A 12751-nucleotide genomic window follows, 5' to 3' on the forward strand; every position below is an offset into this window, starting at 1 on the left:
AATGGCCATATTAATTAGAGAGTCAATATCTTCCTGGGTTTCTCGCAGTTCAGTCAAACAATTCCTCTAGTAAAAAACTGGTTATTCACCAAAGTGGCAGACTAGAAAATCCAGTCTTTTTACTGGGAGATAAAATGCCTTAGATAAGTTTGCAGCGTTCACCGGTGGTGACATTCTGATAGTTCTCAGCGCTGCTGCATGCCAGGACTTGGCTGTGGGCCCTTAGCCTATCCAATTCAATTAGAGTAACATTCATTTAGTCCATTATATGGAAGTGCTGTGCTAGGTATCGTGTTGCTGCCAGACTGTTTCCCCAATGGGCCGGGCAACATACGAGGATCTCAACAGTTTGTAGCAGGGCTTCATGTATCATGGTGAAGAGAAGATACCATTCTGTCTTCCAAACAGTTGAATGAGAACATCCGTTGCCCTATCCTCCCCAGTGGAAACTTAAGAAACATGCAGCAGAGAGCTAAGTGCCGGGCGGTATTCTGTAATTCAGAAGGGTTTCACAGGTAAAGTCCTCAAATCTACTATTTGAAGAGATCAACAAGGACCCGTAACTGAAGCCGAACAGGACATGAAGCACTGAGAGTTTACTGAGAGAGGCTACTTCAGTGGGTTGAAACCCTTTTCTTCTGCATCCCCACTTGAGTAGCAATGATTGCTCCTAAAGATAGAGTGGTATTTGTGGGGTTTTTCTCCCTAAGCACAACAGGACATTTTCTGACCAGAACAAGCTCTTTTCTATGAGCATAATGGTTTACATCTGTAATCTCACCTTTGGGAGACTGGGACAGGACAATTGCAGAGAGTTCAAGGCCAGCCTAGATTCCTTAGTGAGAGATCATGTCTTGAAGACTATATTTGTATCATTTGGTGACTGGTGGATGAAAGGGAGCAGGAGAAGTCAGAAGTGGCTAGAAAAGCTAGCAGACAAAAGCATTTTATAAAGACCCCACTTATTTAAATGTTTAAATCATAACAGAAATCCATTTATGACTTATGACCTGTTATTGGTACAGGAAGCTAACACAGGTATAATTAGAGCCTTCCTGCCTAGTTGTTGTGTGCTTTGTCCAGAGAGATGCTTTTAGAAACTCAGGTGGTGTTTATCTTATAAAAGTTGCACTGGCTTTGTGCACTCATTATGCAGTTAAAACCATGATGTCTAGAGCAGGCTACCAGAAACACAACCCCAGAGAAACTTCCTGATACCCAAAGCCTTGAAAGTGTGAATAGCAGGGAGGAAGACTGAGCTTTGATGTTCATGGTGCTTCCTCCCTGCCCCTCTATTGTCATTCTCCTGTTCTTCACTCTTCAGTTATTCACTGATACAGTCTCACTAAACAGCCAAAACTCAAACTCATAGCCATCTTCCTGCCTCACCTTCCCAAGCCCTGGAATTACCCTGTGAAGGCCTCTCAACCCAGTAAAACGTGAAGCTTTGGTTTATTTTTTTCTTCCTAAGGATCATTTGGCTGCTACTCCATAGATCATGTCACAGCACTACATTTTGAAACTAGAAACCTTACAGCAAAAGGGGACATTTGGCATTTTTGTATCTGGGGTTCCCTGTGTGAGGCCATCTACACTCCTTCAAACGAACATATGCCTTGGAAGGGTCCTGTTTACTTGTAAACAGCAAAAAGCATCTCATCATGGCATCTCATCATAGTCAGGTATCAGAAATGGAGGCACGTTATGTAAGTTACCTGGCAGGGAGGGGGACTGGCTCAGGAAGGGAGGGGCATTAGCTGGGCTTACCAGACATAAAGGGCATCTCCACTTAGATCTGACCTCACTTCTTACTGATCACAAATTAAGTCTGTGGAATCTAAGTTATTAGTGGGTGGGGACTCTTGTCTCTCCTTGTTGCTTTCTAGCCTGCTTCATCAGATAACTGGAAAAGGTTTCTAGAATAAATGGGAACTTTAATCTGTAGGTGGAACAACAATATGAACTAACCAGTAACTTGAAGTCTACTTCTAATGTTTAACCTTCTCTCTCAAAGCAGCCTGTTTACAAAAGGGATGATCCCCAGGAATTCCAGAAATTACTACGTTTATTTTCTCTTAATTCTGTATTTTTGTTCTCAATGGGATAATGAAGGTAATATATAATGCTTTATTGAATATCTTTTGTATGTCAGGAGCTGTCCTAGCACCTTACATGCATGAATTTATTTAAATCACTTTGCCCACACGACATAAATGTTATTATCACCATTGTACAGACAGAAATTCCAAATATTAGAATATAAGTATTTTGCATATACATTTCCCTTTCTATGAAAAATGAGAAAGGTATTCAGTAAAAAAGATAAAATTTTGACTTGTTTCTAAGCACACTTCATAGTTTACTCAATAGAAATCAAACCTAATATAAAATAATAAAAAGGTGGATAATCCTTTAGGATCCTGGCACTGTGCTAAGACTGTTATTGTATAACAGTATATTCAAGTAACTCTTGAAATCCTCATGGATTGTGGATACTAAAACTGAGGTGATAAGTGGATATTAGCCCAGAAACTTAGAATACCCAAGATATAAGATACAATTTACTAAACACATGAAACTCAAGAAGAATAAGACCAAAGTGTGGACACTTTGCCCCTTCTTAGAATTGGGANCAAAACACCCATGGAAGGAGTTACAGAGACANAGTTTNGAGCTGAGACAAAAGGATGGACCATCTAGAGACTGCCATAGCCAGGGATCCATCCCATAATCAGCCTCCAAACACTGACACCATTGCATACACTAGCAAGATTTTGTTGAAAGGACCCAGATATAGCTGTCTCTTGTGAGACTATGCCGGGGCCTAGCAAACACATAAGTGGATGCTCACAGTCAGCTATTGGATGGATCACAGGGCCCCCAATGGAGGAGCTAGAGAAAGTACCCAAGGAGCTAAAGGGANCTGCAACCCTATAGGTGGAACAACAATATGAACTACCCATTACCCCCAGAGCTCATGTCTCTAGCTGCATATGCAGTAGAAGATGGCCTAGTTGGGCATCAGAGGAAAGAGAGGCCCATTGGTCATGCAAACTTTATCTGCCTCAGTACAGGGGAACACCAGGGCCAAGAAGTGGGAGTGGGTGGGTGGGGAAGTGGGTGGGAGAGTGTGTGGGGCACTTTTGGGATAGCATTGAAATGTAAATGAAATAAATACCTAATTAAAAAAAAAAAACTGAGGTTAAAGAGAAACAAAAACTGTCCACTAGGTGGCACTCATCCCTCCGAATGAAGGGCATGGGTCGGAACCCTTGGGGATTATGTTCTCAAAGATGCTTAAGATTCAACTGCAGGATGGCCTTCAAATTCCTAGGTTGAGAGCTTTTATTGAGGCGTATTGAGGAGCAAGATATCCTCAAGTGAACTCTACCTGTTCTGCTAATAGTGAGAATATATTTGGGTACAGAGCAGTCAGCATGGCGTAGACTCTCCACTGTAGAGGGTGAATGTAGGGCTCAGCTTCAAATCCAATTTTAAGTGCAGTTTTTTTCTGGTTGCAGCCCTATTGCTTACTGGTTATATGACCTCAGGGACCTTAGGGTCCTCACCCATGAGGGACAGTCATTAGACCTACTTGCCTATTCTTTGCATGAAGTTATATTCATGTAACTCTATGGCTGACTATCAAATACAACAGCAATTTCTCTTGGCTCAGAATATACTACTGAGGACAGTAACCCAGCTTCCTTTTCTAAGACAGGTGTTTACTGCATAAGAGCAAGAGATATTGGTTTTGCATCTCCAGCAAGCTAGCTAGTTCCAAGCTGAAGACCTAGGGAGGAAAATAATGAGAGAAAAGTAAGAAATTTAAAAAGTAAATAATTTAAAATTTTTGGCCTTGGGCCAAAGGCTTCCAGTTGCAGGTGAAAGAAAGGATATTTGCATGGGCAAGAAAGAAGGTAATTTCAAACATGTGATCAAAGTCCAGGGACAGAGGGCTCAAGGGACCACTTACTGGAGAGAAGGTCACATGAGAGGGTTTTAAACAGAAGCATCATGCAATATTGCTCAAAGAAGAGCAATTTGTTTTTTGTTTTTTCCAAACAAGGTTTCTCTATATAACAGCCCCTGGCTATCCTGGAACTTACTATGTAGATCAGGCTGTCCTCGAACTCACAGAGATCCACCTGCCTCTGCCTCCTGAGTGCTGGGATTAAAAGCGTGCACCATCCCGCCTGACTAAGAAGAACAATTTAAAAAAAAAAAAAATGGGCTGGAGAGATGGCTCAGTGGGTAAGAGCGCTGATTGCTCTTCCGAAGGTCCTGAGTTCAAATCCTGGCTCATAACCATCAGTAATGAAATCTGAAACCTTCTTCTGGTGTGTCTGAAGTCAGCTACAGTGTACTTATGTATACTAATAAATAAATCTTTAAAAATATATTAGTGAGAAACAGAAAGGAGATCTATTCAATGTGGCAACATTTTGAAAGGAGACAAAGAGATCCAGTGACCTCCCTGCCCAAATATATCTTCTTTAGTTTCCTAACGGGTGGGAAAGGCATAAGTAGAAAGAGTGAGCTCTACACAACTAAGCAGTCCAGTCAACTCGAGGTCCCACTCAACACCAATGTGTAGGCTCAAGTTCTCTAGCAAGGCCAGCTGACAAGGTGAGACAAGTTCCTCCTCTAGCCGCCCTTATGTCCCAAGCCCTTCCTTCTCCCAGCATGAGATTCCTGAGGCTATTTCTGTTTCTCGGGGTCTATTGTTTCAACAGTCTGATAGTTGAGGGAGAGGGGCACGTACTTCTTTAAAATGATTTCCTTCCTGCCCAGATGGTTATGTTTTCCTGGTAATTTGTTTAAGAGGCATCATGAGAACTGAAATGAAAAGGCTGAATTGAAGAAGTGAGATGGGGCTGGAGACACTGCTTTGGGAGTCTTGTATTACTTCAACCCCAGAATGAAGGCTCATCAGCCACAGAGGCAGGGAATGGATGGATGCAAGAGGCACAGTAGACCTGTCAACCAGACAGTAGACTAGATGTCTGAAGGGTGGAGGCAAGAGCTGACAGGGTTGTCATCTCCCAAGACAGAATCTTGTACAAGTAGCAGTTTGGGAAGTAGGTTCATGTGTTCATTTCTAGGTGAATTTTCAGTTCAAGAGGAACAGTTGAGTCCAGGCTGCACCTTACTCTAAGTTACTCCATATTGTATACAACAGAGGTTTCCCAAGCTGTGTCTTGGCCTTAGAAAATCCATTTTACAAATAACGTTTGGCTCTATTTTGAGAGAAAAAAAAGATTGTGGCCCTTGGGTGCACCCACACACCACACCATCTGTCAGGTACACAAGCTGTGTAACACAAGATCATACATGACTTATTCCTGGAAATAGAGGGTGCTGCCATCTATTTTTGGGGGGTGAATTGAGGATGGATATGGGAGGGAGTACTTGAGTACATTAAAATCTTACCAGGAGCTGAGCCTTTAGTCCCAGCACTTGGGAGGCAGAGGCAGGCAAATCTCTATGTATGAGGACAGTTCGGTCTACAGAGTGAGTTTCAGGACAGCCAGGGCTACAGAGAAACCCTGTCTGTCTAAAAACCAAAAAACAAACAAAGTGGCCTGTTCTGTCTGGGAGCTTGAATATGTTTTCAGTTAGGCAGGAAAAGCTTCCCTCTCTGCTTGGACCCATCCAACTGTGGCTGTGGGTTGTCAAATGACAGCAAGCTGTAGTTCCAAGGACAGGCTGCATAAGCACCCAGGGTTCTCCATTTGTGGCTGTAGCTTCAGAGTTCAAGAGCTGTTGCCATCCTCAGGCAGCTGCCACCTGTCAGAGGGGACTCTTACCATTATTAATTGATTTGGCATACCAGAATAACAATATCTGTATTTATGTGTCACATTTTACATTTTTATTCCAGGGGGTAGGTGGCACTGATGAAGAATACAAAACGTAAGGAGGCTTGCTCCCCAGGAACCGAGGGTCATGCCTGGAGAAATGGCACCACTTCTATGTTATGGAAACATAAATTTCAGCTGATCCCTTCTTGTGCCTGACTCCTGTACAAACTAGTTGCACCCAGCCCTTCAGGTGCAGAGGAGACTGTGCGTTCCTGACTACTATTACCAGATTGAGTGAAACATGTCATTTTCTCAGACCCATTCCTCTAGGACCTGCTTCAGTCCGTAGCAGCCCCCCAGTTTCCTTTAGCAGCTTGAATGTTCATGGAAACAGTTGCAAAAGAATTTCATTCTTGTGTTTTCTTGTAGTCTTTTAGAGATTCTTCATTTTGAAGCCAGACTGTGGGCATCTACTGACTCAAAGAATAAACACATGTCTTTCTGAGTTGAGTTCAAATGTATCAAACCTACAGGGAATAGAGTGTTCTCAAGCAAAGTTAATGGTCTCAGCAAACACCATGACACAGGAACCAGATTTCCCACCGCAAAGGGTCAGCTGATGGGTCAAGTGCAATGGGCTCTGCTGACTGTTAGAGGGGAAATCAAGAACATCAGCTGCCAGTTTGTTTCCAATGAGGACAACAGAAACCTTGGGTGATTAGGGTGACTGCCCCTAATTGCAGCTAGAGCCTGAGAAAGCTTCCCGATGCTTGAAGTAGCTATAGTATCTGCCTATAGAATATGTCCTGACTCAGGAGGGCTGAGGCTGCATCCCAGAGTGCCCTAACCAGCTTGACGTAGGTGGGAGAATGGTTCCTGAGTACCCATAAACAGCACAGATTTTCTGAAGTGCTCTGCATAGCCCCAGCCTCACCCTAGGGGCATACAGGGAACTCAGAAGACACTTTGATAGCAGGGACAGGCAAGAGCCCTCCCGAAGCCCATTATATGTGACCAGTGTCCATCCAATCAGCCCTTTGGGTTGCTGGACCTCCAAAGAGCAGAGATAAATCTATTTCCCTTTGCTCCCCATCTTTTTCCTTTCAAACTTATAGCTCATAGAAAGTGAGTCCCGAGAAAGGCTTCCTCCTTTCCTCTGGCGGCAGCCATCAGGTGAGCCAAGATGGGTGCATACAAATACATCCAGGAGCTATGGAGGAAGAAGCAGTCCAACATGATGCGCTTTCTTCTGAGGGTCCGCTGCTGGCAACACCGCCAGCTCTCTGCACTGCACAGGGCTCCCCGCCCCACCCAGCCTGATAAAGCTCGAAGACTAGGGTGCAAGGCTAAGCAAGGCTATGTCATTTACAGGATTCGTGTTTGCTGTGGTGGTTGTAAACGCCCAGTTCCTAAGGGTGCAACTTACGGCAAGCCTGTCCACCATGGTGTTAACCAGCTGAAATTTGCCCGGAGCCTTCAGTCTGTTGCTGAGGAGAGAGCTGGGCGCCATTGTGGGGCTTTGAGAGTTCTGAATTCCTACTGGGTTGGTGAAAATTCCACATATAAATTTTTTGAGGTTATCCTCATTGATCCGTTCCATAAAGCTATCAGAAGAAATTCTGACACCCAGAGGATCACCAAACCAGTCCACAAACAGAATGATGCGTGGACTGACATCTGCTGGCCGAAAGAGCCGTGGCCTTGGAAAGGGCCACAAGTTCCACCACACTATTGGTGGTTCCCGCCGTGCAGCCTGGAGAAGGCGCACTACTCTCCAGCTCCACCGTTACCGCTAATACGCGTGATATTTGTAAAATTCATATCCAATAAACAATTTAGGACAGTCAAAAAAAGAAAAGAAAAAAGAAAAAAGAAAAAAGAAAGTGAGTCCCAGAATTGTTTTTGCCACTCAGAAAACTTGAATCTGACATTCAGAGTAGATTGTTTTTTATATTATTGTACCATTTTGTTGCTGAGAAATAAAACATCTCTTGCACATTTGAGTTTGTGGATAGAGATTTATATTCCATTCCTGTGTAGTAGTTATCTTTCCTTGCATTAAATGACTGGTGTCCACTGTTAACAAGAGGTCTCCCCTTGTGAGAGGAGGAAGCCCTATAGCATAGAATGGATAGGACATCCAGTTGTTCAGCTTGGACATCATTTGGAACATGCATAATATCCCCAGCTATTCATTTTTCACATTAAGTGATGAAAAATTTTTGTCCAGTACCTGTCTGTCTTAGTCACTTTTTTGTGGCTGTGAAGAGACACCATGACCAAAGCAATAAGGAAAAGCATTTAACTGGAGGCTGGCTTACAGTTCCAGAGGTTCAGTCCATCATCATCATGGTTAGGAGCATGGCAGCATGCAGGCACACATGTGCTGGAGGAGTAGCTAAGAGCTACATCCTGATCCATAGACAGAAAGGAGAAGAGGGAAAGGGAGAGAGACTGGGTCTGGCATGGGCTTTTGAAGACTCAACTCCTGCCACCTCCAGTGACACACTTCCTTTAACAAGGTCACGCCCACTCCAAAGGTCATGCCTCAGAATGCTGGTAATCCTTTCAAACAGTTCCAAACTGTGTGAAAATCTTTCCGAACTTTCTGCTGACCAAGCATTCATGTATATGAACCTATGGAGTCCATTCTTTTTCCAATCTTCACACTATCATGGTCAAGGTCATACTTTGGTATTTTCCTTGGGACATAGTCCATCAAGGGACTTCTTACAAGAAACAGAGATATGTTGTAGCTGAGTGTATTGAACATACATTGATTTTGAGACCCCTTATCGCAGACATATGATTTTAAATGTGTGTATGTATAACATACATACAAATATATAATTTTATATTATATATTATTAAATATAATATATGACTGTCTTAATTAGGGTTTTACTGTTGTGAACAGACATCACCACCAAGGCAAGTCTTATAAAGGACATCATTTAATTGGGGCTGGCTTACAGGTTTAGAAGTTCAGTCTATTATCATCAAGGTGGGAGTATAGCAGCATCTAGACAGGCATGGCACAGGAGGAGCTAAGAATTATACATCTTCATCTGAAGGCTGCTAGTGGAAGACTGGCTTTCAGGAAGGTAGGAGGAAGGTCTTAAAGCCCATGCCCACAGTGACACACCTACTCCAAGGCCACACCTCCAAATAGTGCCACTCCCTGAGCCAAACATATTCAAACCACTACAATGATATAATGTATCATGTACAATGTATAATAGATAATATTAATATAATATTATATATGATAAATACATAGCATGTAACAAAATATATAATGTATGATATCATGTATAATATATAATAATCTAATTGTAGGAGTGATAAACTCAAGTTCAGAAAACATATATCCTGTTACTAAACAGTATGATGTTGATAAAAAAATATGTAAATTACTAGTATTCTGTCAGCTTTGGAAGCAGGAGGGAGAACAAGTCTAGCAGAGGTACCCACTCCACTCCCAGTTTGCTCTGCTCGGTAGCTGGTGATTGGAAGACACTCTGCAACATCACTCAAGGCCTGAGACAGGCAGCCCCACCTTCCAGGGTTTTTCTTTTTTTTTTTTTTGGTTTTTCGAGACAGGGTTTCTCTGTATAGCCCTGGCTGTCCTGGAACTCACTTTGTAGACCAGGCTGGCCTCGAACTCAGAAATCCACCTGCCTCTGCCTCCCGAGTACTGGGCCAATTTCTTTACTAACGTGGGTCTGACTTTTGTAAAAGGCATCATAGCTGCCCTCCGACCTCTGGTGAAGCCCAAGATCGTCAAAAAGAAGACCTAGAAGTTCAGCAGGCACCAGTCAGACCGATATGTGAAAATCGGTGAAAGCAGAACTGGAGTAAACCCAGAGGCATTGACAACAGGGTGCAGGGAAGATTCAAGGGCCAGATCCTAATGCCCAACATTGGTTACTAGAGCACCAAGAAAACCAAGCACATGCTGCCTAGTGGCTTCTGGAAGTTTCTGGTCCACAATGTCAAGGAACTGGAAGTGTTGCTGATGTGTAACAAATTTTACTGTGCTGAAGTGGCTCACAGTGTGTCCTCTAAGAACCGAGAAGCCATCGCAGAAAGAGCAGCACAGCTGGCCATCAGAGCCACCAATCCCAATGCCAGGCTACACAGCAAAGAAAATGAATAAATGGCTTGTGTGTATGTTTTGTATTTAAATAAAATCACAAAAACTGCCTAAAAAATTGTATAAATTAATTTCAGATAGAAAGAAAATCTTGTTTCTGTCTTCTCTTTTCTTTTTCTTTTCTCTCTTTTTTGTTTTGTTTTGTTTTTTTGAGATGAAAAGAAAGGGAAATTAGTCTGATCTGTGGCCTATCCATGCAAATCAGACCACTGTTTAATTTAAATATTGCCTCGTCTATGTTCCTTTAGGCAGAGTAGTTCTCTATATAATTCATTATGCTGGTAAATGTAATATATTATCCCAGTGGTCAGGTGAGGTGGCAGAGCCGGAGACCTCTATGAATTTGAGACTAGACTGCACTACTAGTGAGTTCTAGGTCAGCTGGGGTTACATAATGAGAATCTGCCTATCTCCATCTATAATCTATACATCTCTATATAATGTCTATTATATATTTTAATGAGTAAATGTAGGATTGTGCTTTCATTTGGGGTCTTAGTGGATCACATTAAAATTATTTAGGCTCTCTGAATTCTTGCTGTCAGTTGTAAAGCTATTTCAGAGAGTCCGTTCAAAGGCAAATAGGACAATATTTGCATAATGCCAACCCACCCCAAAGGCAATCAATAAATAATGGGTACAACTATTGTCATTACAGAGGTACCATGCCCTCTATGGATGTCGATTGCCTGGGTCATGACTTCTGTTCTAACAGCTTCTCTTGTTCTCCCAGATTATGGAAGGCTAGCAGTCTGCTTGAGCTTGCTGGAAGAGAAACCAACTATGGAAAGTGCCAGACCAAGCGTCTTTCTTCCACAAGTTCTTTATTGTCCCTGAGTGATCTAGTGAAAATTCTAGCACTGAAGACAGGGTCACATGTGGCAGGCCAGCACTCTGTCACAGAGCTACATCCAAACTTTCAACTCTGCCAACCAACATTACAAGGCTATTTCTACCTTTACCCAAAGCTGCCAATATTTAATGAGCAGTTTTCGTGCATCTGTTTTTCTGTTCCAGTGTTTTACATGTTATTCAAACTACTTCATGAATTAGATCCTCTGTCCTCCTTAACAGATAAGGGAGGCCCAGACAGGGTGCTGTGGGCTCTGGGATTTGTGAGGCTTTTTCGGGGTTCCAGAGTAAATTCTTAGACAGACCTTCATCCTTCTGTTTAACTGCCTGGACAGGAAGTGAAGAACACAGACAACCATGTATTTTTCTTTCTTTTTAGTATAGAAGTCTTTTCAAAGAGTCTTTCTTTTCTCTTCTATAAAAATAAACAAGAGAAATTCTTGCTTCTAGTGATTTTACCCCTGCTGAGGGCTCCAAACCAGGGCTTGGGAGGATCTTTTCCTGCAGAGCCCTGTTCAAAGGAGCCAATGAACACCCTCTGCTGACAGTCACAGCCGTAACTATTGATATTGAAGTAGGTTTGTAATACATTAAAAATAGAAGTCACATCACACTGTTGAAAAAAATTGAAGCCACCTGTAAGGTACATAAAATTAAGACTGGAAGACACTCTGAATAAAAAACGAACTGGTTCCAAAAAAGAATATTTCATCCCAGGTCATCCACACTACAACATTACTGTCACTTACCAACTATTTACCCATGTCTCCCACTTGCAGGAAATGTGTTTTTAAAAAGACATGTTTAAAATAAGAAAAGCCATTCAATTATTTTACTTCCAGACTCTATACTTGTTCCTACTAACCAGAGTCTTTGACTTGGGAAAATAGTTTCATTTCCCTCGCCCTTTCCCAAATTTCCTAAAAGACCTGTATTGGGATGGTAAAGGTTTTCTGAGTCCCAGAGGAGTTCTCCTTGGCTAGGAAGAGCTTGCTGGAGCATGTTCTGAGAGAGCCCCGAAGAGCATACCTCAGAACAATGTTTTCAAACATTCTATGCTCACTTTTTTCAATATAACTACTGCAGCCTGTGGTAGACAACAAGTGACTCCAGAGGGCACTGAGCTATGTTTCTTTCACAAACGCTCTAAAGATACAAATTCCAGCTTTCAAAGAACTGTGTGGCACTCCCAGACTTTATCCCAAGAGCTTTGTAGGGTTTACTTCCAAGACAGAAGGAACAGGGGTTCTTTGTTATTAATAAATTCTATATTAGCTTGAGGAAATGTGTTGTTCTTCAGTGAGGAAATAAGTTAATTATAAGGAAAAGAGGGTGTGCGGAAAGGTCCATATCCTTGAATTATAAAATTTCTCTCATTTCCCTCCCACCCCAAAGATTCCCATCATGGTATCTAAATGCATCACGTGAGAAAACTTCTTCATCTAATGCAATTAGTTATTCTCTTATCTACCAATAAGAATTTGCATATGAGTGGTGAGGTAAACTTTTCAAAACAATTTATTCATAAAGATAGGCAGTGCCTGCTTAGAGAACCTTTCCATGGGGAAGAAGATACTTTGAAAAATATTCTGTGTGTGGAACTTTCTGCTGACGTTAACGACAAGATTGTTTCTGTCTTCAGCTTTAGAAGGAGCTGAAAGACTGTGTGCATGAAATAGAAGTGTAATGTCCTTAGAGCATCATGCACTACCTCAGTTCCATGTGCTTAGTAGGTGCTCATTAACTAATAATGCAAACTGCAGAATGGCTCTTCTTGTTTGGGATCATATAGGCTGTGTTGAGAACCACCGGGAACACTGCAAAACCAAGTCTCATTTAATCCCATTACACGTGTCCATTTCTCGTTTCTCCCTTCTTTCTGTGAACTCTGAAATCATGTGTTAGGATCTGTATTTGGGAAGACAGGCTCAAACATCAT

General features: G+C 42.2%; 2 pseudogenes; both read left to right on the forward strand.

Moving 5' to 3' along the window:
• Window positions 1–6944: 6944 nt before the first annotated feature.
• Window positions 6945–7600, forward strand: LOC110299277 (annotated as a pseudogene).
• A 747-nt stretch (window positions 7601–8347) lies between these two features.
• On the forward strand, window positions 8348–9963 carry LOC110295126 (annotated as a pseudogene).
• Window positions 9964–12751: the final 2788 nt, after the last annotated feature.

The sequence above is a fragment of the Mus caroli genome, chromosome 1 (assembly GCF_900094665.2).
Source record: "Mus caroli chromosome 1, CAROLI_EIJ_v1.1, whole genome shotgun sequence".
Lineage (NCBI taxonomy): Eukaryota > Metazoa > Chordata > Mammalia > Rodentia > Muridae > Mus > Mus caroli.